At 35.0% G+C, this 27,474-nt stretch overlaps 1 pseudogene; it reads left to right on the plus strand.

Moving 5' to 3' along the window:
- The first annotated feature begins 5,707 nt into the window (after positions 1-5,707).
- LOC140851452 (gibberellin 20 oxidase 2-like) overlaps positions 5,708-27,474 on the plus strand; it is a 33,322-nt pseudogene continuing 11,555 nt past the window's right edge.

Raw genomic sequence — 27,474 nt, forward strand, 5'->3', positions numbered from 1 at the left:
TCAGGTTATGACTCACGAGTTTTGGACCTCGCTAAGCCTAGAACAGAGTTCAGGCTAACCTAAAGCATTGGAACTTGTTCTCTCCCGCCAACCACCCCCCTTTTGTTTTTTTGCAAGAAATAAAGCGTTGGTACTTGCTCTCTTCAATTCGTTTGGTTTGGATTCATTATTGGTAACATGTTCTTAGTTCATGAACTTGACTTCTTGAATCAAACTGTTCCTCAATCACCTTGTCTCAACTTGATGCTCAAACTTGAGTTAGGATTACATTTTAGTTAGGAGCTTGGGTCAATTATGGACTTTCCCAAGTCAAATGGGGTTGGACTATACATATATACACTTAAATCTTTGTTAGGAAAGGGTCTTCTTTCAAACGTGTGGGTTGTTATTTCAACAAAACCGCGGAACAAAACGTGTGGGATGTCAATATCTGTAAGAAAATTAATATCAGGGACATTAATGCGTCTTGGTTGGGATTGGAGTATACGGTGGAACACAATCTGTTGCCGTCAAAGATCAGATGATTCGGATGACTGGATCGATCTCCACTCCCACATATATAAGGTGTTATCTGTTTCGATCCTATCATGCTTTGATAGCTTCAGTGAATCTTGATTATTTGGAGTCTCAAAGTTTATTTTTTAAAAAAATATTTTAAGAGAGAGAAGATCTCATTCCATATAAGTCAGAATTTTTTTTGACTCACAATCATTATGGGATTAAAGATCCTTTTTTTCTCATAATAATAGCTCTCCAAATCAAAGAGAGCTCTGTATGCTAAGGTGGATCTTTTTTTTAGCATCATTTTGTTGCAGTTAAGGATTAGATGACCCGGTCTATTAGAGTTGGGTTCGTGACCCAGGTTTTCCCTGGTTAGAATTATATGAATGCCAAGGAACCCACTATGGTATCATTTGATTATGCCAATCACTGTCAGGAAATCATAATTATATAAAATTGAAATTTTTAGAGAATTTTTTAGAACAAGAAATGGAACATATACACATTATTAGGCACTTCTGTTTGGATTTTATATACCAGCTTCCAATTGCATTGGCCTGGACATTAATACTGAAACTCTCTGGTTGGCCCGGGACCTTGCGACACTAAGCGAGCCAGCCAAACCCAACTAAGCCTATTAAGCTTAGTTGGGTTTCTGTTGAACCAAGGAAATCTGCTTCCCAGATTTTTGCATGTCCTTATTTTATTGATTTGATTTAATCACTAAACAAAGATTCCTTGGTTAGTTTGTCAACGCGGATACACGTCTGAACCAGAGAAGATGGCCCACGCGGGTCCGAGCCTTGCCCATTATCGAGAAATTCTTTATGCACCATGGGTAACGTAGAAAATTCAACGTAGAATGCAATATCTTATCCGATTGATTCATGTAGTCATCATTTTTTAATACATATTTAATTTTTATAAGTCAATTTTTTTTGTTTAAAAATTTTATATGATAAAAATATCGCTATCTTTTGAAAAAAAATTATGACATCCTGTGACGTGATATAGCTCATAATATCATAATATGGCATAAGATATCATAATATAAGAGAGGCATTTCTGTCCAATCACTTTTCATTTTGTCCAATCACTTTTCAACACGTATTTAATGTCTACAGGTCGATTTTTTTATTTAAAAATTTTAAATAACGAAAATATTTTTATTTTTTAAAAAAATTATCACATTTTGTGTATATTATGATTACAAAATAATATAACATCAACATACAATGTCAAAATTTTTTCAAAAAATAAAAATAATTATATAAAATTTTTAAATAAAAAAATAAATATAAAAATATTAAATATATATTAAAAAATAATAATTATATTAGATTAATCGGAGAGTGCATCGGATTTTTTATATTGGTCATGGTGTAAAAAAAATTTTTGTAATTATTATAACTTATGAGTTGGTGTCGATTTTTTTATCTTTCTTTTTCTTTTATACAGCCAATAGGATCACATTAATTATTTTCAGGGATAGAGCACATTAATTATTGGGTAAGATAGTGACAATGACAGTTGGAGAGATAGAATATTGTTATATTGGGATTTATTGAGTTCCATCGTGTCACCAAAGGCACTTTTAGTGTTGGCATAGGATTGTGACAATAAAAGGCAAAGGGTAAGGTGGGGGTTAATTGCATTGGGTTCGGTGACCCTGAGCATGTCGCGAAAGAAATAAAGAACTTCAACAATTCGGTGAAATAAATAAAAGAACAAGAGGACCATGTTTTTAAGAAAAAGAGTCACTACCCCTTAGTTGTTAGGCTAAAACGGTGAATGAAAAGAGGTTTGAGTGAAATAATGGCTTGGAGGGACCAGGTACTTATGTAGATATTGGTTGGCTTTGAGTGGGGTTTCAAATCGGCATTATGTGACCAAGGATATCGGACTAGCATTATAACATGATACCATCTTTGCCATATCTTGAATTTATTATCTAGATTAATCATGTGATACAACCACATAAATTCTAGAACAATATCTTAAAAATTATATAAGACTTGTAAAATCAACAAAATATCCAATAATATTAGAATAATCATATCAATCATGAAATTCAACTAAATTAATCTAATTAGATAAGTCCATCATTATCGAATGATAAAATTTAATAAATTATAAAATTTAAATATTTATTTGATATCAGAGCTTAGATTAATGATCATTAGGGACATGACAGACATGATAGAAGTGGTATCAGAGTTTAGATTTTAGATCATTAGAAATTTTTATGGAATTGGATCAAACTGCACAATAGAAGCATGGTAGATCTCACCATGGCTATAAAAGAGACCCCGCCTCCTCCACCTCCTCTTTGGCATATGCCTTTGAAAATCTCTCAATTATAGTTATGATTCTAGATTTTTCCATGAAGGATTTCTTGGAGTTTTTTTTGATGATGGAGCCATGGGATCTTACCAAAGTTGAGATAAGAATCATTTCTTCTCTTTTCTTTCTATTTCAAAGCAGCTATTACATGCTCGATTTGTGCCAACTAGTCATTGGATTCGATGAGCCCTCTATTTTTGTGCTTTTTATTTCATCCGATTAGCCACCATCACCAAGTGTGGCCATGATGCGATCATCGCTATAGGTTGCCACCACAACCATTGCCGTAGGCCGCCCTCCTTTAGTTGCCGCTATCCCTAGAGCTCTGTTTTTTTTTTTTCTTTTCTAAGAAAGAGAGAGAGAGAGCCTTCCCTCTTGTCTCCTCTCTTTGCCTCTCTACTTTCCCTTCCTTTCTCTGTTTAATTGATTCGAGGGGTTGAGTGAAGGGATACATAAGACACAGTAGTTTACCCTAGTAATTTTGTAGATGGTATGGAGTTGTCGATTATCCCTTTTATGGTTTTGATATTTGGTTTGAATTCTGTAGGAAAGTAGCCATCTACAGAAGAAAATATTGAGTAGGATATTGTACACTCTAATTTTTAAATTAAGATATGGATTAAGTTGAGTTTGTCAATAGCAGAAGTAATATATGATTCTTTATAAATTTATGTATCATATGTTACTGATCTTAGTTTGCATAGACTTTGGCACTTACGTGCATCAAATTTTGCAAAAGAATATAATGATCTTGAAATGTATTTACTTAACATACATATAATTAAATTATATATATATATATGAATGATGGGTTGTAGTGCCCCGAATTAGCCACATTATTGATGTCCCATCATGAGCTAGAAATATGGTACTTGTTGATGCCCCAATACAGGCTGGACATATGATATTATTGGCGCTCTACCATAGGTTAGAAATATGGTACTATTGATGACTTGCCACAGATCAAAAATATAGTAGTATCGATGCTTCGCCATAAGCTAGATGTGATTATGGTAGTCCATAATTGAAGACTAAATATTATCGGATCCAATATATGCTCATCTAAAATTTTTTTTATGCGATTTATTATATAAGAATATATGTGTTTGCTATGCATATTTTATAATTTTGATATTTTGTGGCATATAATTTACATCATTGATAATTATTTGATAATAATTATTTATTATCATTTTATTGATGTGTATGTGTAAGAATTTTTATTGGACTGTAAAGCTCACACTGCATCTTTACTTCTTCTTTCAAAGTCGTAGGATACTTAAGCTCCAATGTAAGTGCATCCTCTCTCTACTGTCCATTATCACTAAGTCTAAAAATTTAATGCATCTCTTTTTATTTTCTGTAAAAAAATTAATGTGTTCCTTTAGCTTTTTTTATTCATTTCACTTAATAGTTAAAATTTTTTTATGTTTGTTGGTCATGTGCTTACCCTCTATTTGGTACGAAGGATGGATTAATGGAAGGATTGATAGGAAAGGAAAGATAAATAAGAGAAAGGATGGATGGAAGATATGAAAATTTTTTTTCTTTATTTGATAAAATATGAAAAGATAGATATGAATGATTCCCTCCTCTATTTGATATAGAAAGAAAAAGAATAAAAAAAATGATGGATAATATTTATAAACTTTTTTATTAAACTATACTATTCTAAAAAATATTATTATTATTTTTAATTTATAATACTTATTTGTACTGTAGAAGTGAAGCAAAATATAAATTATAATCTTTAAAATTTTTAATTATATAAATTTTTAATTATATATTAAATAATTTTATAATTTAATTATATATGAATAAATATATATATATATTAATTACATAAATAACTAATTAATGTATATAGTTAATTATTTTTATTCAAATAGTTAACTTAAAAATAGTAAATGTAAATAAAGAATAGTAGACAATTTTAATTATTTACTTATAATTATAGACATTATGTGTTAAAATTAAAATAATTAGTAACAAAATTTAATAGTATAGGTAAAATAAAAAATATATATATAAAATAAAAAAATGAAGAAATATTAGGATTTTATTAAAAAAATTAATAAGAAATATTTTGTCAATATAAAAATTCACCTCTCATATGCTCTATCCCTTCTTCCTTGCATTCCTTAATTTGAAAAGATGTAAAACGATGGGCTTAGATGGATGGACAATCTCTTTTTTCATCCATCTTTCCTAAAATTTTTTAAACCAAATGGTAGATGGAGACTATCCATCCTTCCTTTTATGATCCTAATCAAATACAGAAAAAACTCTAATATAAGTGCATCCTCTCTCTACTTTCTATTATCACTATCTAAACCCAAAAATTTAATGCATTTCTTTTTATATTCTAAAAAAAATTAATATGGTCCTTTAATTCTTCTATTCATCTCACCTAATAGTTAAAATTTCTTTATTTTTGTTGATCACGTGCTTTTCTTCTTCTCGTGACCCTAACTAAACACAAGATAAACTCTAATGCAAGTGCATACTCCCTCTACTTTCCATTATCACTATCTATGCCCAAAAATTTGACGCATCTGCTTTTATTTTCTGAAAAAAATTAATCCATTCCTTCAGTGCTTCTATTTATTTCACCTAATAGTTAAAACTTCTTTATTTTTGTTAATCATGTGCTTAATACTTGGGATAATGGATGAAATGCCGAACAGGTAGAGTATCACTGATACCAGTTAAATGATTAATTTTGTAACTATTATCTAATTTTGTTGATGTTGTATTCAAATTACATATCTCGCATATTCTATGGGATTTTCTCCCAAAGGGTAAGTAACTGTGTCACGTGGCCGATCCAGGTGTGACACTCGAGTTTAATGATTTTTAGGATATGGCTAAAGGGTACTACACTTCAATATTTCAGGTCTATCTCCTCTTTTGTTTGTTGTTCGGCTATCTTACAAATACCCCATCCAAAACTCATTCATCCCACCCCTTACAAGCGCAAACGTCTGTTTCATTCCATCTTGTCATGGACTCCAGCCCCGCCGCCCCCTCAAACCTTTCTTCCGACCTTAACAAAGAAAAAGACTGCCATGCTCGCACGCTATACGACTTCTCTCTCCTCCGAAAAGAAACCGAGATACCCCAAGCGTTCAGTTGGCCCACTTCTCTGAGGCCCAATGCTGTAGAAGAGCTCAAGGCCCCCGTGGTGGACATTCAGAGCCCGTTGTTTTGTAGGTAAAAGATTTACTCATGAAACTATATTTTTTTGAGTAAGTATTTTTCAGGTAACATTTAGACAAAAAAATAACTTACCTATGTTCTTTTATACATGGAAAAGTGGCTTTGAAATCTGTTACCCATGTTCTTTTGCATTATTACTTTCCCGGGTAAGTTGCTAAACTTTATCCATATTTCCCATAATACCCTTTATGCTTCTTGGGTCAAATTTGATGATTTATTTATAAAGCTTAATTTTTTTTGTACCAAATTAAGTAATTTTTTTTTGTACCAAACTAAGCTTTTAGTCTATACCAAATTATCCTAACATAATAAAATTATCAACTTCTAATAAAGATATATTTTATTAGTTGAGTTATTAGACATTAACGATAGAAGCATCGGAAAAAGGATATTTTAGGAATAAAATTAAGAGATCACTTTACCGGTTGATGGGAAAATCATTTAGCCATCTTCTGGATGGATAAAATTTTTCTCCTATTTTATGGGTAAATGCCACCCATGAAAAATAATTTACCTATCTTGAAATCTGTGAGAATATGGGTAAGTTGGTCAATAGAAAAATTGACCAATTTTTTCATGATATTTCTCCAAAGAGATGAGCCATCCGCTCGCCAAGCTGCCGAGATCGTCCGTGCTGCCTGCAGCACTTACGGCTTCTTCCGGGTTATCAACCACGGCATCGACCCATCTCTTTCTCATGATGCAATGAGTTCCCTGGAAGAATTCTTCCAGCTCCCTTTGGACGCCAAGCTAAGAATCCACCGGCACCCCGGGAGCTTTTGGGGCTACACCGTAGCGCATCTCGACCGCACTTCCTCAAAGTTGCCTTGGAGGGAAATGCGGTCCCTCGGCAACAACAGTGTTGCGTCTGAGAATGGCATCGTCGACTACTTCAAGTCCGTCTCTGGGAAGGATTTCGAGCCGATGGGGTATGCATGCATGATTAATTTCTTAATTTATACTACGCATTTTGAAATTAATTAACTTTTAATTTGAAAGACGTCATACAATGTAACGCGGAGGTTTGGTTGATTAATTTCCTTGTAGCAGATGGGTCTACGATAGATATTTTAGAGAAGTGAAGGAGTTGTCTCTAAAGATCTTGGAGCTTTTGGCGATCGGTTTGGGTTCGGATCGAGAGTATTTTCAAGAATTCTTCAAGTACGGAGAATTGAACATGAGATGTATCAGCTATCCGCCATGCCAAAAGCCCGAGGAGGTGCTGGGGATCGGGCCACACTGCGACCCGTCAGCGCTGACAGTGCTACAACAAGACCAAGTGGAAGGGTTTGAGGTGTTTGTGGAGGGGAAATGGCAGCGAATTTCCCCGCGGCCTGAAGCACTGGTAATCAACATTGGAGAAATATTCATGGTAATCTCTTCTTCTCCTTCCAGCTCTCTGTGGTTTTTTTCTTTTTTTTTTTTGGGAGTGTGAGGTGGGTATGTCAACGTTTCTTAGGTGCGCATGCTGACAACTCTAGCTGACACAGCAATTTCAGGTGGCAACCGACCGACGACTCCGGAAACTTCTAAAAGGGGAACTCGTTCGGTTGTTCCTGTGTTTTGGCTGCCATTTGATTTTTAATTTGTGCGCAAGATTATATTTTTAAAAAAATCAACCCACGTGGATCATCTGCTTTGCATGGTACAATATGGTATATAGCATATCTCATTCATCATACGATGGACGATCATGTACGATCATATATAATAAACGTACATTCATATATAACCATCCATCACGTGATAGATGATATATTGTGCACATCGCGTGGTGCACGAATCCAAGCTCAAAAATTAATAACTGGTTCATCTTTTAACCATGCCTTAATTGTTAATCTCCGTGGATTGGACTTATAACATCCGATCGACAGACAGATTTAATTTTAACTATAAATTTTTAAAAGACAAAAATACCCTCCATGTTTTTTTATATCCAACTCTCTTAATCCTTTCCGACTTTCCCACTCCCATATTGGCAAACTCCATATTCCCCTGCATCCTCTCCCATTTCGCCACCTCCGTCCGTATGTCTCTTCCACCTCGCCCCTCTCTGGTTCGATTGCTATAAATTTTTCTCCACCTTGTTACAAAATAATTAATCTTTTATCTCTAATCAAGATCTCCTCCTTTCATAACAACTATCTAGCTCTTACATCCATTCCACAGCCATCTTCCTCTATCTTCTACTGCCCTTTCAGCTTTACTGGCATTCCCCATCTCGGCTCTCTCTCTCTCTCTCTCTCTCTCTTTCTCTCTCCTTTCTTGCACATGACATAAGGGGACCCCGATCCACTGCCACTGTTGGAGATATTAGTTTTTTTTTTTTTGATTGGATGGGAGGCTTTTTTTTTTTAAATATTTTTTTGATTGTATATTTTTTTAAATATTTAAAAGAAATTCAACGCATGTGCTGGGACAAGAGGTTATTGGTGGGTCGTTTCAATCCACATTGATAAAACTTCAGCATGTCCTAGTTGGTTGATCGAGTCAATTTCAAGTAAAATTGGGTGAAATCGTATCAAACCAATTCGATTTGATTTTGCAGTAATCTAGGTCTAATTGGTCATGAACTTAATCAGGATGAATCAAATTTCTAGATTTGGATTAAATAAAATAAATGAACCTGACATAATACAGAACAAACCATTATGCACCTTAAACAAATTTTATTGTCTTTCGGTTTATCAATTTTGTTAACAACTGTTTGCAAGAAAGGATAACTAGACGGTTTGCGGCTTCTCATCATGCTTTTACATGCCAAGATAATGTATGCTTGACAAGACCTGGCCTTTCTTTTATACATGCAAAATAATTTATGTTTAGTAAAATATCTAACATAGCATAGTCATTAATTGAGGTGAATACTCACAGAATTTATGATATAACATGTACAGTGGCATATTAAGTGCATAAATGTATCTAACAACAGTACACTAGAGGATATTAACTGTATATTACATTATATTAATTGTCTACTATGGTATATTAACTGTGTGCATATATACAGTAATTGTGTCCAAGAGGACATTAACTGTGTACAGTATTATATTAATCATGTACTATATTATATTAATTATATACTATAATATACTAATTGTTTACTATGGTATATTATGTGTATACATATATCCAGTGGTGATGGAGGACAAGAACCGATAGCCCCCAATAATGATTTTAAATTGATTATGGGAAGGATGTAGGGTTATTGTTGGACTTTAATTGTGTATTGTACCATATTAACTAACTGTATATCATTGTATATTAACTATATACTATATTTATATTAATTATGTACTGCATTATATTAAATGTGTAGTTTAGTATATTAAGTTTGCACCGTTCTGTATTAAGTGCATACCATCCAATATTAAGTGTGTACATAACATTATATTAAGTATATGCCGTGGAATATTAAGAATATACACACATCGTGGTGGCAAAGAATATGATGAAGCCTGATGCTTGGGGGCTGGGGTTGGATTGTTAATATCCCTAATAAAATATCATGAAGGAAAAGCTACAAACTAAGCCCGTTAATGTTATCCCCATCTGAAAATGATAGAGGAAAAGCTTGCTTCTTTTTGGCAGTATAGGGTAATTAATACATAAAAACAAATAATGCTCTAATCTTGCTAATAGATAAAGGCGATATTTTGAAAGGATTTTTTTTTTTTTTAAATTTTCTGAAGGTTGCTTTGCTTAATCTTGTAATAATCTCATCGGGATCGGATGCTCGACGGGGGTATTTTTGACATTTTAACTTTAAAGATGCGGCCTTAGGGACTGTAAGTTACAATATGAAATATCTTGTGGACCGCAAATAAATATCCCAGTCAACAGGAAGTGTTTGTTACGCCCCGGTCCACGGGGCACCCCAAAATAAATACCATATTTTTTTAACCTAGTGAGGTATGTTCTCTACAAGATTATGCCAGCTCCATGCATGGTTATGCTAATTATGTGCACAGGTGAGGGATAAAGACGGAGTAAAATTCTTATTAAACAGATTCAAGATAAAATTAAAGTCAATCTAGGAGGCAGACCACAGTTATTCCTGTTTGGGGAAAAACTCTATACTAACACCAATACACAAAAAATTGAAAATTATGATTAGTACACGGGTGTTTTGGTGGCAACCCTCCTAATCACAGCTAGATGTCTTTTTAATATAACCCAAGCTTTCTGAGATTGGCTGAGACGGCTGATGTCAGTCTTTGGGCCGTAGCTACTACGCTTGCGGCTGTTGGACCTCACAATTTTATCCTTTGAACTTTGGTCCAAAAGGCATCTCTTGATGATGGAGTGTGCTTCTATCTCATATAAGATAGAGTATCTCTAACTCACGACTGATGTGAGACTAAAACTCCAACAATAATCATGGATCTAAAGATATCTCAAGTACTGTTAGTTTTTATTATAGCCAATGCCCTGTTGCATCTGTCGTCGGAGAAGAGCACCGGTAAAAGAAGTCCGCACTGATTGGAGTTGTGTCCGACGAGGATCCTCTAATGCTTAAATCAGTGGAGAGTGGTGAACAGCAGATGAAAATTTTGAATAGTAGAGTCTCAGCCCAGAATTGTCTTACCCGTGCTATTCATTTACCTCCCTTTTATACATGATTCAGATATAACTGTTAAGCACGTAGTCCCACTTTTTATGGCACTAAATTATCAGACCATAATCATAGAGTTAATGGGCTGTTTATGCCCGTTAATGATCATGACATGTAGTTGATAACCGTTTATAACGGTTAGATATATAGGTTCCGCATATTCCGGCATCATGTGATCATGGAAAGATAAGCCGACTATATGTCGATAGTCATGAAGATCCGAATGAGCATCAGTCGGTAACTCTGATATGCCAATGATCATCGATCGGATATTAACTGAATTATCATGGTTGTCCGTTGATGGTTGAAAATAGCTGACCATAGATCGATCAACTGATTGTCAGTCGGTATGCTGTGTTTACGAAGCTGACTTATAGTCGGAATCGAGGGTCGATAGAATTATCCCAATAGTTGCCCCCCACTCCCAAGTCCAAGGTGGCCTAATGTGCATATTGTCACGTGGTCTGTCACGTTGGATGAAGGAAGTTGTTGCTTCGAGCTTCGATTTAGCTGCTAGCATTAATAATTTTTTAAAATATAAGAGATCTTCAGCTATTTTATTGTTTCGATAATTGTGAGATCATCATTGGACTGTCATTTCGGAAAGATAATTCATCGTCCGGAGAATCCGAACGATTTGATTCTGACTAATAGGTCGTGTCTACATGTCCAAATGTCATTGGCTCTGTATCCTTCATGCGGATGATAGTGAAGTGGTGTGATCTGGAAGCAGGTACATCGAACCATCCGACCAACGGTCGATCTTGATGTCGTCACGTGTTGACATATGAGGAGATCCTGATTTAATTGATTTCATCCGGACCGTTGAGAGGTCTTATATATATAAAGTTGCTTTAATCCAGGCTTTACTTTTGTATTTGTCGCCTCTCTACAACAGAAGATTTTGCTGCCCCAATACTAGGAGCTTTTTGGATTGTCTTTTGCACATCTTTGGCTTCAAATCGAGTTTTCCTTCTTTCTCCTAGAGTTTTTCTCTTAGGATTTTCTCCTCTTTTCTAGTTTTTTTAATTTTCATGGCTAGTAAGAAGGCTTTATCTTCTTGAGATAGTCGGTCGAAGAATCCAACCGATGACTCCCTTTTAGATCTGAAAATGAAAGTTTCTTCCTTATCCGGACCCAATGTTGAATGACTCTGAGAATAGTACCATATCCTGGAGCAGTATCGGCTTTCCGCCCTTGGTCTGGATGGTCGAGTAAATTCTCCTCCTCCAGGCCAAGTCGCATTTTATGTCAAAGACCTTCGGACCGATCTTTGATTCTCAATTTCGGAGTTCATTTGAAATCTTCTTGATTACTATGATCTTTGTCCTGCTCAGCAGGCTCCAAATTTCATCCGACTAATCATTAGCTTTGCTTTGTTATGTCGGTTTATCCCGATCGAACCTCATCCTTCTCTCTTTCGGTCTTTCTTTATTCTTTATCCTCATCCCAAGGTCAAGGGTTGGTGGTTCTTCAACCCGAGAAAAGATCTTTCTTTCATCTCCGATCTTCTATCGTCCATTCATAGATGGAAGAATAATTTTGCTTTGCCTCTTCTTCTTTTTTTGGAGCTTTTCTTCATGTAGGGGCGATCCAAGAACTGGCCCCAACAAGAATAGTCGGGTAGATGCCAATGATCGGGAAGACTTCATCTGACTGAAAAATATAGAAGTTCCACCGCAATGAGAGCTGATGACTGAATAAGCTCTCTACGATGTCGGACTTAGTTTGGTAACTTTCTTAAGTACAACATAGTCGGTCATTTTACTTTTTTTTTGTTTGTTTCTAAGCTTTGTACTGATCTTTTTATTTTGATTGCAGCTATGCGGACAAGAACACGAGTATCAGCCACTGACATCCGCACACATGCTGCCAAGAAGAAGGCAGTAACTGAAGTTGGATCTTCCCGACCACCGAAGAAGAGTCGGATCACTACTCCATCGGTACCGACAAGGGAAACCAATATTCCGTCAGAGATAGTTCTCAAGCCAGTCCTGGCGTTGTCAGTCCCGACAATGCTTCTTCCGACTGAAGCGCCGTCTGCTGAAGTTGGGATGGCGAGAGACGACGGAGCTGTGGTAGAACTATCGGCGGCTCCATCAGTGGGGGTTTAGGCTAGATCGGTTGCGATCGAACCTCAGCAGTCAGCAGCTGTGCCAGTCATTCCTCCAACGAAATGGTCTTGAGCACAATCAAGTACTAATTTTCCGACAGTCTCAAGCACGCGATCGCCAACTAAAGAACGGAGGAAGGCACCGACAGGTTCGACCAATGATGGATTATCTGCGGGCCTTCCCACACTCTTCGATATCATGATATCTGAAGGTGAGTCGGCCTTGGCCAGGTGGCTCATCGAAGCTGTCCTTCTCTTGACAGATAGAGAGAACAGGAAGAGTCGGACGGTGATCGAAATATTCTCTTTCTTCTATCTGACGATACTTAGGATAATTTTCTGACATTCCTTTTTTTTTATCTGACTTGACTTATCTTCTATTTTCAATGGGTGCATGATATGCACGCTTTGGAGAGCGAGTATCAGAAGATCATCGATTTTCATCAATCTTGGATGGATAAGGTGGCAGCCGTCATCGCTGAAAAGAATGCTGTCGTGAAAAAATTTCAGGCGGCAACTGAACAGGAGAAGAAGCTTCAGGAAGAAGTCTCCCATATGACGGTCGACCTTCAGTCCTCCAAAGCCGAGCTTGAGTCAGCTCATCAAAATATCACATCTTTCGAATCTTGGATCAGGAGTAAGGACTCCATCCATTGGCTCTGGAGAGAGAGGGATGGATGTATTGAAGAGTTGGAAGCGGAGCGCGAAAGGCATCAGGCCACCCTGAAAAGGCTGGCACTGGCCGATGCTGAGTCAACCTCTACAAGAGCTGAAGCTGAGTCGGTGAGGGATGCTCTAAGTCTGACCATTGAGAACTACAAGAATTTGAAAGAATTCAAGGAAAAAATTTTCGAAGGCGGATGTGCTATCTACTACATCGGATACGAGGACGGTCGAGATGTGGTCGGTAAATTGTATCCGAATTTGGACTTGAGCGGCATCGTTCCTCCTATTTTAGAAGAAGCTACTGAAGAGGGCACTGCACCGACTGAAGATGATATACCGATTGCATCAGGACCTGCTCCAACCATCGAAAGCTGCACTGGAGCAGGGAGATGAAAAAAATGATTGGTGATTGGTGTAGCATTTTCACTTTCTTTTTGTAATTAAATTTTGTAATCGGATTTTGATTCAATTTTTATAATTTTTTTTTCAATGAATGAAAAGAAAAATTTTCAAAACATAAATTCTCTCTTCTTTTTGTGTACTTTCAATATTGTAGAATCATAGTTGGACAATCGAATACCGATCGACGAATCAAATATTCAGTAATAACAGTTGTAGAATTTATCCATTAGTCAAATGTCGATAGACATACTTTACCTTTTAGGTATTTGGATAGATGATGATAAGTCGAATATCTTTTGATTGATCGTAGTCAAGTTGGTATGTCTAGATATTTGATAAACGGTAGTAAGCCGAATATCCTTTGACTGACTATAGTCAAGTCGGTATATTTTTGATTCAACTGAGATCGAATCGGTATAATATTTTGTTTAGTTAAAACTAAGTCGGCATAAGTAGTTATTCGACTAGAGTCGGTTTTTATTGTAAAAATTAAAATATAGTAGGTGTGTCGATTTTTATAGTAAAAAATTGAGATACAGTCGATAAGAATTGACCGTTCATTTATCGGTCTACTATCATTTTGTAGTTGCCTAAAGCATTCATGATTCTGAAATTCAATATTTCATTCTGAATATTGTACATATGAAAGAATAGTACCCGACAAGTTAATCGCATAAGGATGCGAAGAAATTTTTTTTTATTTTCTTCCTTTTCATTTGCATGACATTAGTTATTTTTATTATGAGATATTATATTTTATCATTTGCTGCATCATATTTTTATGATTATGATAAACTTCATAGATTAGGACAATAATTTTAGGACCATGATGAGATCATGTCAGTGAGACCTAAAATCTTGATAGTCCCAATCTAAAATATTTTTTATCATTGGATCATCGAGTCGGAGATCGATGATTTCGATAAGACTGGTACATCCTATGTATGCTCGATGGAGAGGATGGTTGATCTCACAATCACTTATGTAGTGTCACTAATATAAAGATGTAGGTACTTATTAGAGAATGAGTTCATTAAACTGATCCATCGAAAGAATATTTGATGGAGTCTTACAGCATGTCAACAGATGGCTCTTCAGTGGGAGTGGTGCATGTGATCCTTTGACCTGAGATCACTATGGTACCTTATGTACATGGATCCTTACTTTGGTTTATTCTCTAGCATACCACTTTGAGTTATGTGTGAGATATTCTGGATATGATGAAGTATGCATGAAGGTTGTGAGTGGTCAATAAAGAATCGATCACTCTTTGTAGGAGGAGAGAACATCGTATATGATCGCATAGGATGATGACTCTGAGAGTCTCTGACTAGAGCAGGGATGAACAGTAGAAATAGTTTCTACTAGTTCATCAATCGAGTCATCATCATCAGATCGAGATACATATGGATAGATATTTAGATTTGACATATTTCATATCCATGACTTTTTTAGGATGTTGTGTGATCGAAGGATTGAATTACATGGTAACTCACCATAGAAGGATAATTTTGATATTTTCATCAAATTTTAAATCTTTCGGATAGTTATGACATGTTGCTAGATGTCAATCTTGACTTATGGACTCGTTAGAATTAAAAGAGTTTAATTCGAGGATCAATTAGGAAGAGTCCTAGTTGATTGAAACTCTTAAGCTGACCTAATCCAATCAAATTAGAGTTACGTCAAGAGTTTGGATCCACTGCTGGCTGGATTTGAAACCCAATGGATCACACACAACAGAAATTTGATCTTGGTCCAATCTATTTGGGTTTATTATAAATCCAATGGGTTAATTAAATTGCTAGCACATGAATTAATCTAAGTTTTCAATTGAGTTCAGTGCAAATGTATTTGTGCTAACCCTTTGCTTGTTGCCTTGACCTAATGTGATTGAGTTTGAACTATCTATTTATTAGTTGGTTTATCTGAATTTTATGAAAGAATTTCATGTGAATCCACCACCTCTATGCCAAAAACCACACGCCAATTTATTTGTGGTGTCATATTTATTTTGATAGTTAAGGAGAGGAGTCCTTCTCCTTTACTTATCTTAATTCTCTTACATTTTTTACACGTCCATTAATTTTGTGTGCCATTAGATGGCATCTTGGACTTGTGGACGTGGAAAAGGAGGAGTCCTTTTCTAGGAAGGAACTTCATGCCAAAATAAATATGGGATGCCCACTTTTTGTGCATTGAAATGAAAGAGTCCATTTCATACTGAACTCTTGATTCCTTCCATTATTTCTACACATTTTCTTAATTCCTCGTGACATATGATGACGCTTGGGGTATGGGGCATGGAAGAGGAGGAAAAGTTCTTCTCTTGGAAGGAATTTGAATGCCAAATGCATTGGATAGCCTTTCATATTTGCATTGATATGGAAGAGTCCATAATATCATGAACTCTTGATTTTTCACGCCCTCCCTCTTATCCCACGCATCATATGATGGCGTTATATTTTTCCTAAGCAGAGGAAGAGTCCTTCTGGAGGTTAACTTCTTTAGTTTCCATGCCATCTACTTGTATTCCATGTTAAAAATTAAATGAAGGCGTATAAGAATGAAGGGATGTCAAGAGTTGGCATCCCATGGTGTCGCCCCTTATTTCCTATAAATAGGGGGTGCTACAATCAGGCTTAACATGCCAAATTGGGCTGTAGTTAGGTATAGAAATGAGAAAAAAATGATGAAAAAAATTATAAAAAAAAGATTAAAAAAAGAGAGAAAAATAGAAAGGAAGGAAAGAGTGAAAATGGAAAGCATGAGATGCTTGTCCAAAAATCAGATTGTTCTTGTGTTGAACATAAAATCTGATTTGTGTGTAGTGAGATCTTTTGGAAAATTTTTTTTTAAAGAGATCCTAGTAGAGGTCATGAAGGCATACAAGTTGTGGTGCAACCAGTTCTTGCAAAAGACAATCGGCAGCGCACTTGCGAAGAAGATGCAGCACCATGTCAAGTTGGGAAGGGCCCTGATCAGTCTTGTGTGGATCACTGTTGGAGAGCTTCTGCTTTGGAGTCTCGTGGAGGTCTCAAAATTATCAGATCATGATCTTCTCATTAGTATATGACTTTTGGTCTCTTCTGATATATATATTTTTTGATCGTTTGATTATAATCATCAAGGGGTTCCTAGGGCTTTTGTGTTCCGATGGACTAGTTTAATTGTTAAACTTTGTTTTCAATTATTGAATGCATGTTAAAAATTTTAAAATTTATATTTTGCTGTATCATCAAAATCCAACAATGGTATCAGATCCATCCTTGATTGATTCAATCAAATTTTATGTTATTTTTTGATATGGATTAGATCCAGTTCAAACTATGTCTTCTAATTGATGTTTAATTGATGTTCTTGATATATTTTTATCTATGATAAAGTATTATCAATCCATGATCGAATCTTGGATATGAAATTTCATAATTTTTAGACTTGTGTGACAAATTTAGATTAGATTTCACAATCTATTTTTTGATGGAATTGAAATCCAGTGTATGTGATGCGCGGGGGTCTTAGAATGACACATATGGATATACATTGTCAAAACTTAGGATTTTTGCATATGATGCATTCACCTAAGATTCAAGGACTGACCACTATATTATCAGGTACTCACCATTATGAGTTAACCATTTTGGTTGTTGCCCGAGGTATGTATGCAGCCAAAAAAATTGATCATGGAAAGGATACATCAGACATGGATTAGATTTTTTGCTGATGAATTTGTTTAACTATAGTTCATTGTTCTAATATGATTAGAGTTAATGATTATAGATTAAATTAAATTTATGATTTTAATTTGATTAGAAATCATGTTTAAATTTAGGTTAATCAAAATTATCATTTACCTAATTGGATTAGGGTTTGAGTCATGGTTGACCGAATCTATGTTGACCTAATCAGATTATGGTTAATCTAAGAATTGGTCAACTCAATTCAAATGAATGATAAATAATTGACTTACAGTTAAAATTTGGGTCAAGTGTTAAACCCGAATCAAAAATCCTAGATGGTCCCTATGTCCATAATTTTGAACATCTCCATTGACATGTGTTTGAATGATATCGCAATTGAAATAACATGAGTAGTTTGTTATGATATTTTATAATTATTATAAAATATATGTTGATGGTTATAAACTATGGTACATCCATGTGATGATGTATACATGAATACTTTCATGCTAGTTGATTATATTAATGCATCTACAAGAATTGCAATAGGGGCTAGGTGTCCTTGATGTATTATATTATCAGCTAAATCTTTCTTTTCTATATTCCTAACTATTGATTGAAATTTTTACATATTGATGTAAAATTATTAAAAAAAATTATTTAAGAATAGATAAAAATTATTTCATACTATTTTCAAATAAAGATTAAGCATTCATGGTAGACTTCATGAAAATAATGAATAGACTATCAGGCAATTGGAGAGTAGAGGTGCATTAAGATTGACTATCAGATGGTTCAATCTATAATACACCTAGGATTAGACCCATAGATTATCCTGTGGCTCGGATGATTTTTTCAAATATCCATAACCATTTGTCTTCCTTTATATGCTGTTACATACTGATAGTTAGAAATTAAAATTTACATAGCATATGATGCATGTATATGTTTAGGATGTGCATGAGACCTAAGTTCCTCATATAAAATATATTAAATCATAATAGCGAAATGTTAAGAACACTACCCATACTTTCCTTCATGCTAAGCCAGTATTATCTCAAGAATTATAGTAGACTTATTGTGCTATCCACAAGGCTTGATGTAGAGACTGTTTTGATACTGTCTTGGTGCATAGTGAAGCTAATTATATTTAGCTCACACTAGGTCAATAGAGTATGTCAAAAACTATAGTGAGTTTGTTATGCTATCCACAAAGCTTGCTATAGTGATTGGTATGATGTTGACTTAGTGATGCTTATGGCATATTCTGATAGTGCTGCCTTGTTGTGCTATCTACAAGGATAGTATTATTCAGATATGATCATATAAAATTGAAAGATATGATTTGACTGAAATACTATAGTTTGTTGTGCTATCTACAAGACTATAAATATTTTAGAGATAAAAGTTATGTTGAAAATTGCATGAGATGCAATTAGTAAAGAGTTACCTACTTTTGAACTCATAGAAGCTTGTTGTACTATCTACAAGATTTTTTATGAAGAATTGGTATCTCAACCCCACTAAAGAACTTTATGATAGTTTTCTTCAATTTCATACTTGAGGGCTATAAAATTTGTCAAAATAGTGGAAGACACAATTAGATAAAAATCTCGTCTGAATTGTGCATGTCATCATGAGTAGTCCTTAAATGTTCTTATATATACATATGCATCTTTACTATCACTGCATAATATATTTTTAAATTGATCGAACTTTATGGAATGGTTGAGGAAATGAAAGTGAAGAATGTCTTCACTAAGGGTATCTAATTATTACAACAATGATGAACATTAGAATTAAATTGTAAGAGTTGCCTTGCAAATGTAAAGCAAGAGCAGGATGCAAAAGTTGCATCTACTAATAATTTGTATGAGATACAAATTAATTATCATTGAATATTTTTAGCTTTATAATATTAGGTACATGATACTATATATAGGTTCCTCTTATGCAAAGTGTTGCTGAAACTATAAAGCTGAAGTATGGCTACTACTTGTCTTTTGGCGCTAATGAATAGTCCATTCATGCTGAGGCAATAGGAACCTATATAACCTTTTAGAAAGATTTAAAATTAGTAGATCGTTGTTATATGCCTGAACTTATCGGAGACATTATTTCAAATCTTTTACTATTGTAGCATAATTTTTGAAATTAATGTTGAGAGTAAAAGTTACTCTCCTTCCGATAAATTTTAGGACTATGGTCTCTTATTTCTATCACTCGATAATATTATTCTTTATATCGATGAGAATAAGAAATAAATATGTGACAGTGATATATCTCAGGATAAGTAAAGTATTAAGTCTTGAACATATGGATATTCGAAGACTAATAATATCTCAACCCAGAAATTGACACTTCATATATGATATGATGTGTTCTCTAAAATACTTCACAAATCTTATTGTCTCATTCTGAAAAATATCTTAGAAATTACTGTATATGTTAGATATCATCAAAATCTGTGACGAACACTCCATATGAGATATGAAAAGGACAAAAGGCAGGTGGCCCAACTTATGTGAAAAGTGTTGATGTACATATATTTTGTGCTAGATTAGATTTTATATTAGTTTATAGGTTATCCTAAGAGTAGTATGTGATACTACTTCTACTACACTACTTGACAAAAGTGTTTTGTTAGTAAGTATGCCACTTTTTAGGAAAATAAATTTTTCTAAGAAGGGACAGTGGGAGGATAATTGAACTTGAAAAGTTCAAGACCTATGAGCTATCCTATCATAACATGTGGAGTGTCCACAAGTTGATTCTCGATCAGATATGTTCATTAATAAGGCACGACCATGATACATACCTCCTCACCGAAGGTCAATCCGAGTGTGTAATGTATCACTCAAATATAGATTTATCATTGAGAATGACGATACACCATATATCATTGAGAATGGTATTTCGTTAACCTATTCGAAGATTGTCAAGAGTAGAGACTCTGATAGATGGCATGAAACCATGACTTTCGAAATGAACTCTCTGTACATCAACCAAGTATGGACTATGGTTGAAGCACCTATGGGTATGACCCAACAGGTTGCTATCAGGAATGTCTATTTAAATTTTTGCTATTGCCATACATCATCTAGAGAAGTTGTCTCTAGTGGGAGAGCAAATGTATTTATGAATTTAGATAGACATTGAGGAGTAGATACTTTTATTTTTGATAAGACAGTCAAAATGTCTGACTTTATCAAATATAGATGAACTGTGTGTATACAAGAAGACAAGTAGGAGTCCCACTAAGTACTTGATTATGTATGTTGGTGACATACAGCTTATTGAGAAGGTAGTCCCAATATTGCACTCGATCAATGGCTTGCTTATCACAAATATTTTCATGGAATAGACTTGGGTTAAGCATATGATATTTCTAGGCATCTATAGGGATAGATGTAAGTGGATGTTAGGCTTGTTCCAGTTTAGGTACATAGATTTTATGTTGAAAAAATTCAATATGAATGGGTGTAAAGGAGTTTACTTACCCATACATTCAATGTACCAAGCCATATGTGAATTATGTTCTATGCATAATCATTGATTTCAGGTAAATCCATGATAGGATCTTATGAAAACTATGAAAAGCATTCTCATAGTACTTGTGAAGTACTAGAGGAGCAGTAAATTGAAAGAGTTTCAAGCAGCAAACTGTATTAGTTTCAGTTAAATATTGTTAGCAAAGATTGCTAAGGAAAGTTGTCTAATGAAGGGTTCATCATTGAGTTGGGTGTGGTCTCACTAGAAACCCACGCACATCTTAAGCACTTTCACCTCATTCATGATATGATCATAAAATAAGTTTATATAAAGAATAGTATAATAGGATCAGTTCACTAAGCCTTACACAGTAGCAATGTGTTCGCCATCCTGATTGCATGGGCATCAGGTATAGGGGCGTTTGGCTTTAGTGCAAGTGAGAAATTGAAAGAATAGTGTCTTACAAGTCAATCGCATAGGGATGCGAAAGAACTTTTCTTTATTTTCTTCCTTCTCATTTGCATAACATTAGTTATTTTTATTATGAGGTATTATGCTTTATCATTTGCTGCATCATATTTTTATGATTATGATAAACCCCATAGATTAGGATAATGATTTTAGGGTCATGATGAGATCACGCCAGTGAGACCTAAAATCTTGATAGCCCCAATCTAAAATATTCTCAGTCATTGGATCATCGAGTCAGAGATTGATGATTCCGATAAGATTGGTACATCCTATGTATGCTCAATGGAGAGGATAGTTGATCTCATAACCACTTATGTGGTGACACTAATACAAATATGTAGGTACTCATTAGAAAATGAGTTCACTGAATTGATCCATCGAAAGAATATCTAATGGAGCCTTACAGCATGTCAACAGATGGATCTTCAGTGGGAGTGGTGCATGTGATCTTTTGATCTGAGATCATCATGGTACTTATGTATATGGACTCTTACTTTAGTTTATTCTCTAGCATACCATTTTGAGTTATGTGTGAAATATTCTGGGTATGGTAAAGTATGCATGAAGATTGTGAGTAGTCAATAAAGAATCGGTCACTCCTTGTGGGAGGAGAGAACATCCTATGTGATCTCATAGGATGATGACTCTGAGAGTCTCTGACCAGAGCAGGGATAAATAGTAGAAATAGTTTCTACTGATTCATCAATCGAATCATCATCATCAGATCGAGATACATATGGATAGGTATTTGGGTTTGACATATTTCTATACCCATGGCCTTTCTGGATGTTGTGTGATTGAAGATTGAATTGCATGATAACTCATCACAGAAGAATAATTTTGATATTTTTATCAAATTTTAAATCTTTCGGATAGTCATGATACATTACTAGACGTCAATCTTGACTTGTGAACTCATCAGAATTAAAAAAATTTAATTCGAGAATCAATTAGGAAGAGTCCTAATTGATTGAAACTCTTGAGCTAACCTAATCCAATCAGATTAGGGTTACGTCGAGAGTTTGGATCCACTGTTGATTAGATTTGGAGCCCAATAGGTCACACACAATAGAGATTTGGTTTTGATCCAATCTATTTGGATTTATTTTAAATCCAATGGGTTAATTGAATTGCTAGCATATGAATTAACCCAAGTTCCCAATTGGATTCAGTGCAAATGTGTTTGTGCTAACCCTTTGCTTGTTGCCTTGACCTAATATGATTGAGTTTGAACCATCTATTTATTAGTTGGTTTCTTTAGATTTTATGAAAAAGTTTCATGTGAATCCACCATCTGCATGCCAAAAACCACATGCCAATTTATTTGTGGCGTCCTATTTATTTTGGTAGTTAAGGAGAGGAGTCCTTCTCCTTTACTTATCTTAATTCTCTTACATCTTTCACACGTCCTTTAATTTTTTGCACCATCAGATGGTGCCTTGGGACTTGTGGGCGTGGAAGAGGAGGAGTCCTTCTCTAGGAAGGAACTCCATATTAAAATAAATATAGGACGCCCACTTTTTGTGCGTTGAAATGGAAGAGTCCATTTCATACTGAACTCTTGATTCCTTCTATTATTTCTAGGTGTTTCCTTAATTCCTCGTGACATATGATGGCACTTGGGATATGGGGTGTGGAAGAGGAGGAAGAGTCCTTCTTTTGAAAGAAATTTGGATGCCAAATAAGTTGGATAGCCTTTCATATTTGCGTTGATATGGAAGAGTCCATAATATCATGGACTCTTGATTTTTCACGCCCTCTCTCTTATCCCATGCGCCATATGATGGCGTTATATTTTTCCTAAGCAGAGGAAGAGTTCTTCTACTGGTTAACTTCTTTAGTTTCCACTCCATCTACTTGTTTCCATGCTAAAAATTAAATGAAGGCATGTAAGAATGAAGGGACGCCAAGAGTTCGCGTCCCATGGTGTCGCCCCTTATTTTCTACAAATAGGGGACGCTACAACCAGGCTTAACATATGAAATTGGGCTGTAGTTAGGTATAGAAATGAAAAAATAATAATATAAAAAATTTAAAAAAAAGATAAGAAAAAAAGAGAGAAAAATGGAAAGGAAGGGAAGAGTGAAAATGGAAAGCATGAGATGCTTGTCCAAAAATCGATTGTTCATATGTTGAACATAAAATCTGATTTATATATGGTGAGATCTTTTAAAAAAAGATTCCTAAAGAGGTACTAGTGGAGGTCATGAAGGTATACAAGCTGTGGTGCAACCAGTTCTTGTAAAGGACAATCGGCAGCGCACTTGCGAAGAAGGCTGCGGTACCATGTCGAGTTGGAAAGGCCCTGATCAGTTCTGTGTAAATCACCATTGGAGGGCTTCTACTTTGGAGTCTCGTAGAGATCTCAAAATTATCAGATCGTGGTCTTCTCGTTGGTATATGACTTCTGGTCTCTTCCTGATATATATGTTTTTGATCGTTTGATTGTAATCATTAAGGAGTTCCTAGGACTTTTGTGTTTCAATGGACTAGTTTAATTGTTAAACTTTATTTTTAATTGTTGAATGTATGTTAAAAATTTTAAAATTCATATTCCGCTATGTCACCAGAACCCAACACAACTTTATTGATAAAATATCTTCAAATTATCAATATTTCAGGTCTGAGGTATAGTTGTTCCATCAAAAGTTTCTAGCCGATATGTGCCCGATCGAAGTATTTTGGTTATTTTATGGGGTCCTTCCCAATTTGAAGATAATTTTCTCTAATCCAGAAATTTTGGAATTTTTGCCTTTTTTAGGACTAGGTCTCCTGGACGAAAGATTTTCGGTTTAACTTTTGCATTATAATATCGGACTACTCTTTGCCGGTATGCTGTCATCCGAACTTGAGCTTATTGTCGGACTTCTGAAAGTAGGCTAGATCGGCTCTTTGATATTCTGAACTACTCGACTTATTGTATTGTTCCACACTTACTGATGGGAATCCGATCTCAAGTAGGATTATCGCTTCTGTTCCATAGGCCAGATTAAATGACGATTCTTCCATTGATATGTGAGGAGTTGTTCGATATGCTCATAGGATCGGATACAGCTCTTCTACCCAGAGATCTTTAGCTTCATTCAGCTTGATCTTGAGATCATGCAAGATTGTTCGATTAGTTCCATCTCACCATTAGATTGTGGATGGTTGACTGATGTGAGCTTGTGCATCATATGAAATTTCGTACAGAACTCTTTGAAGTTCTAATTGTTGAACTGTTGATCATTGTCAGTGATGATGGTGTATGATAAATCGAATCTACATATGATCAATTTCTGAATGAAGTCTTCTATCTTACTTTCAGTGATCTGTACCAGAGGTTCAGCTTCCATCTATTTGATGAAGTAATCAATGGCAACCACTATAAATTTTCTCTGACCAGATGCCGGAGGGAAAGAACAAAGTAAGTCAATTCCCCGTTGTGTGAAGAGCCATGGTGCAATAATTGATATCAATTGACTGATCGGTTGATTCTATATATTTGCATACTTCTGACATAGTTCACATCTACAAACAAGTTTAGCTGCATCTTTCTTCATGGTGGATCAATAATATCTTTGTTGTAAGACTTTATAAGTCAGAGATTTGCCCCCAAGTGATTTTCACAAATTTTTTCATGAACTTTCTGAGTGCATAGTCGGCATCTGCTGATCTCAAACACTTCAATAAGAGAAGAGAAAATGATCTTTTATAAAGTTGGCCATTCATCAAAATATATTGCGAGGTCATCCATCTGAGTTGTTTGACTTCTGAAGGGTTTATTGATAGAGTTCCATCAGTCAAGTACTGAATGATCGGGTTCATCCAGCTTGGCTCATCATTGAGTTGTAGCACTTCTTCGACTTTATCAATACTCGGCTATTTAAAGCATTCGATAAATGTCCTACCCAGTGAGTTAAATAAAGTAGTCACAAGTCAAAAAAATACATCGGCTCAAGCATTTTCTGTTCTTGAGATGTAAGAGATCTCAAAATATTTCAAAGTCAATGTAAGATCTTTCACTTTCTGAAGATACTTTATTATAACGGAGTCTTAGACTTCAAACTGCTCTTAACTTGTCCAATAATCAACTGTGAGTCGATGAAGATCTTCAGGTTGTCATTGTCAAGCTCCTTAGCAATCTTTAAATCGGCTAGGAGTGCTTCATACTCGACTTGATTATTTAAAGCTTTGAAATTAAATCAAAAGATATATTCTATTACAATCCCTTTGGAATTAGTGAGGATGAGACTGACTCCACTGCTTTGTGTATTAGATGCTCCATCAATATGTAGCACCCACACCGATGTTAAGTCAGACTTAAGAGTTGTAACTTACTTTATTTTATTATTGAATTCATCTTAAGATTATTATCAAGTATAGTACACTCGACGATGATGTCGGCCAAAACTTATGCCTTCATCAATGGATGTAGCGATATTGGATATCAAACTCGCTGAGTTTTATAGCCCATTTTGCCATTTATCTTGAAGTATCAAGCCGGTATAAAATAATTTTCAACAGCTGATCTATCAAGACAACAATAAGATGTGCTTGAAAATATGGACGAAGTCACTACGCTAATATGATCAGAGTGTAAATTATCTTCTCCGCCCTTGAACATCTTATTTCAGCATTATGAAGCCCCTTACTGGTGTAGTAAATAGATCGTTGAATTCGATTTTTATCCTCTTGAACGAGTACCGAACTAACTGCTTCTGTCGAAGTCACCAAATAAAGATACAAAGTTTCTCCGACCTTTGATTTTATAAGCAATGATGGAGATGCCAGATATCTTTTCAGATCTTTAAAGGATTGTTGATACTTGTCTGACCATGAGAAGTCGTTTGTTGTCTTAAGGTCTTGAACAAGGACAAACATCTTTCTGTCGATCTTGATATGAATCGACTGAGTACAGCGATCTGTCCATTAAGTTGTTGTATCTCTTTCTTAAAACTTGCATGCTTCATATTGATGATAGTTTTTATTTTTTTAAAATTGGCTTCGATTCTTCATTGTGACACAAAAAATCCAAAAAAAATTTAGAAGTTACTCTGAATGCACACTTTGTTGGATTTAGTTTCATCCAATGTCGTCAAAGTATACTGAAGGTTTCTTTCAAATTTCGAACATGATCAGAAGTTTGAGAACTTTTCACCAGTATATCATCTATATAGACTTCCATATTTCACCCGATTTATGCTTTGAATATTTTATGGACTAGCCGTTGATAAGTAGCTCTGGCATTTTTTAAACCGAATGACATTACTTTGTAACAGTAGATGTCTTTGTTGGTTATAAAGATTGTGTGCTCCTTATCTTCGGGTGCCATTCGAATCTGATTATAGCCTGCAACAGCATCCATGAAGTTTAAGAGTCGGTGCCCCGAAGTCGCATCGACTCGGTTGATCTTCGATAAGAAAAAATTATTCTTCGGACAGGCTTCATTTAGATTTGTATAGTCGATGTAAGTTCTTCATTTTTTATTGACTTTTTTCACCATCACTACATTAACGAGCTAATCGAGATAATTAGCTTCTCTGATAAAATTAGCCGCGAGGAGCTTATCAACTTCTTCATCGATGACCTTCTATCTTTCGGAAGCAAAAGACTTTTCTTTTGTCTCACTGGCTTAACTTTTAGATCAATATTTAGTCGGTGAGTTATTATCTCTCGAAAAATACCTGGCATATCAGTAGCCGATCAAGCAAAAATATCAGCATTCACTCTTAGTAGATTTATTAGTTATTGCCGCTCCGGATCAGGCAACTGCTATCCAATTTGGACTGTCTTCTCAAGATTTTTTCTTTTAGTGGGATGGAAACCAATTGCTCGACTGATTCATCCTTTTCTTTATTTTTTATTTGATCCAATTTATCAATGGATAAAAAATCTTCAGATTGATTATTCTGTGTGGAGATCAAGAAGCAACGTCAGATGAATTGTTGATCTCCACGCATCTCTCCGACTCTATTTTTTGTTGGGAATCA

Source organism: Elaeis guineensis, chromosome 9 (genome assembly GCF_000442705.2).
Source record: "Elaeis guineensis isolate ETL-2024a chromosome 9, EG11, whole genome shotgun sequence".
Classification (NCBI taxonomy): domain Eukaryota; kingdom Viridiplantae; phylum Streptophyta; class Magnoliopsida; order Arecales; family Arecaceae; genus Elaeis; species Elaeis guineensis.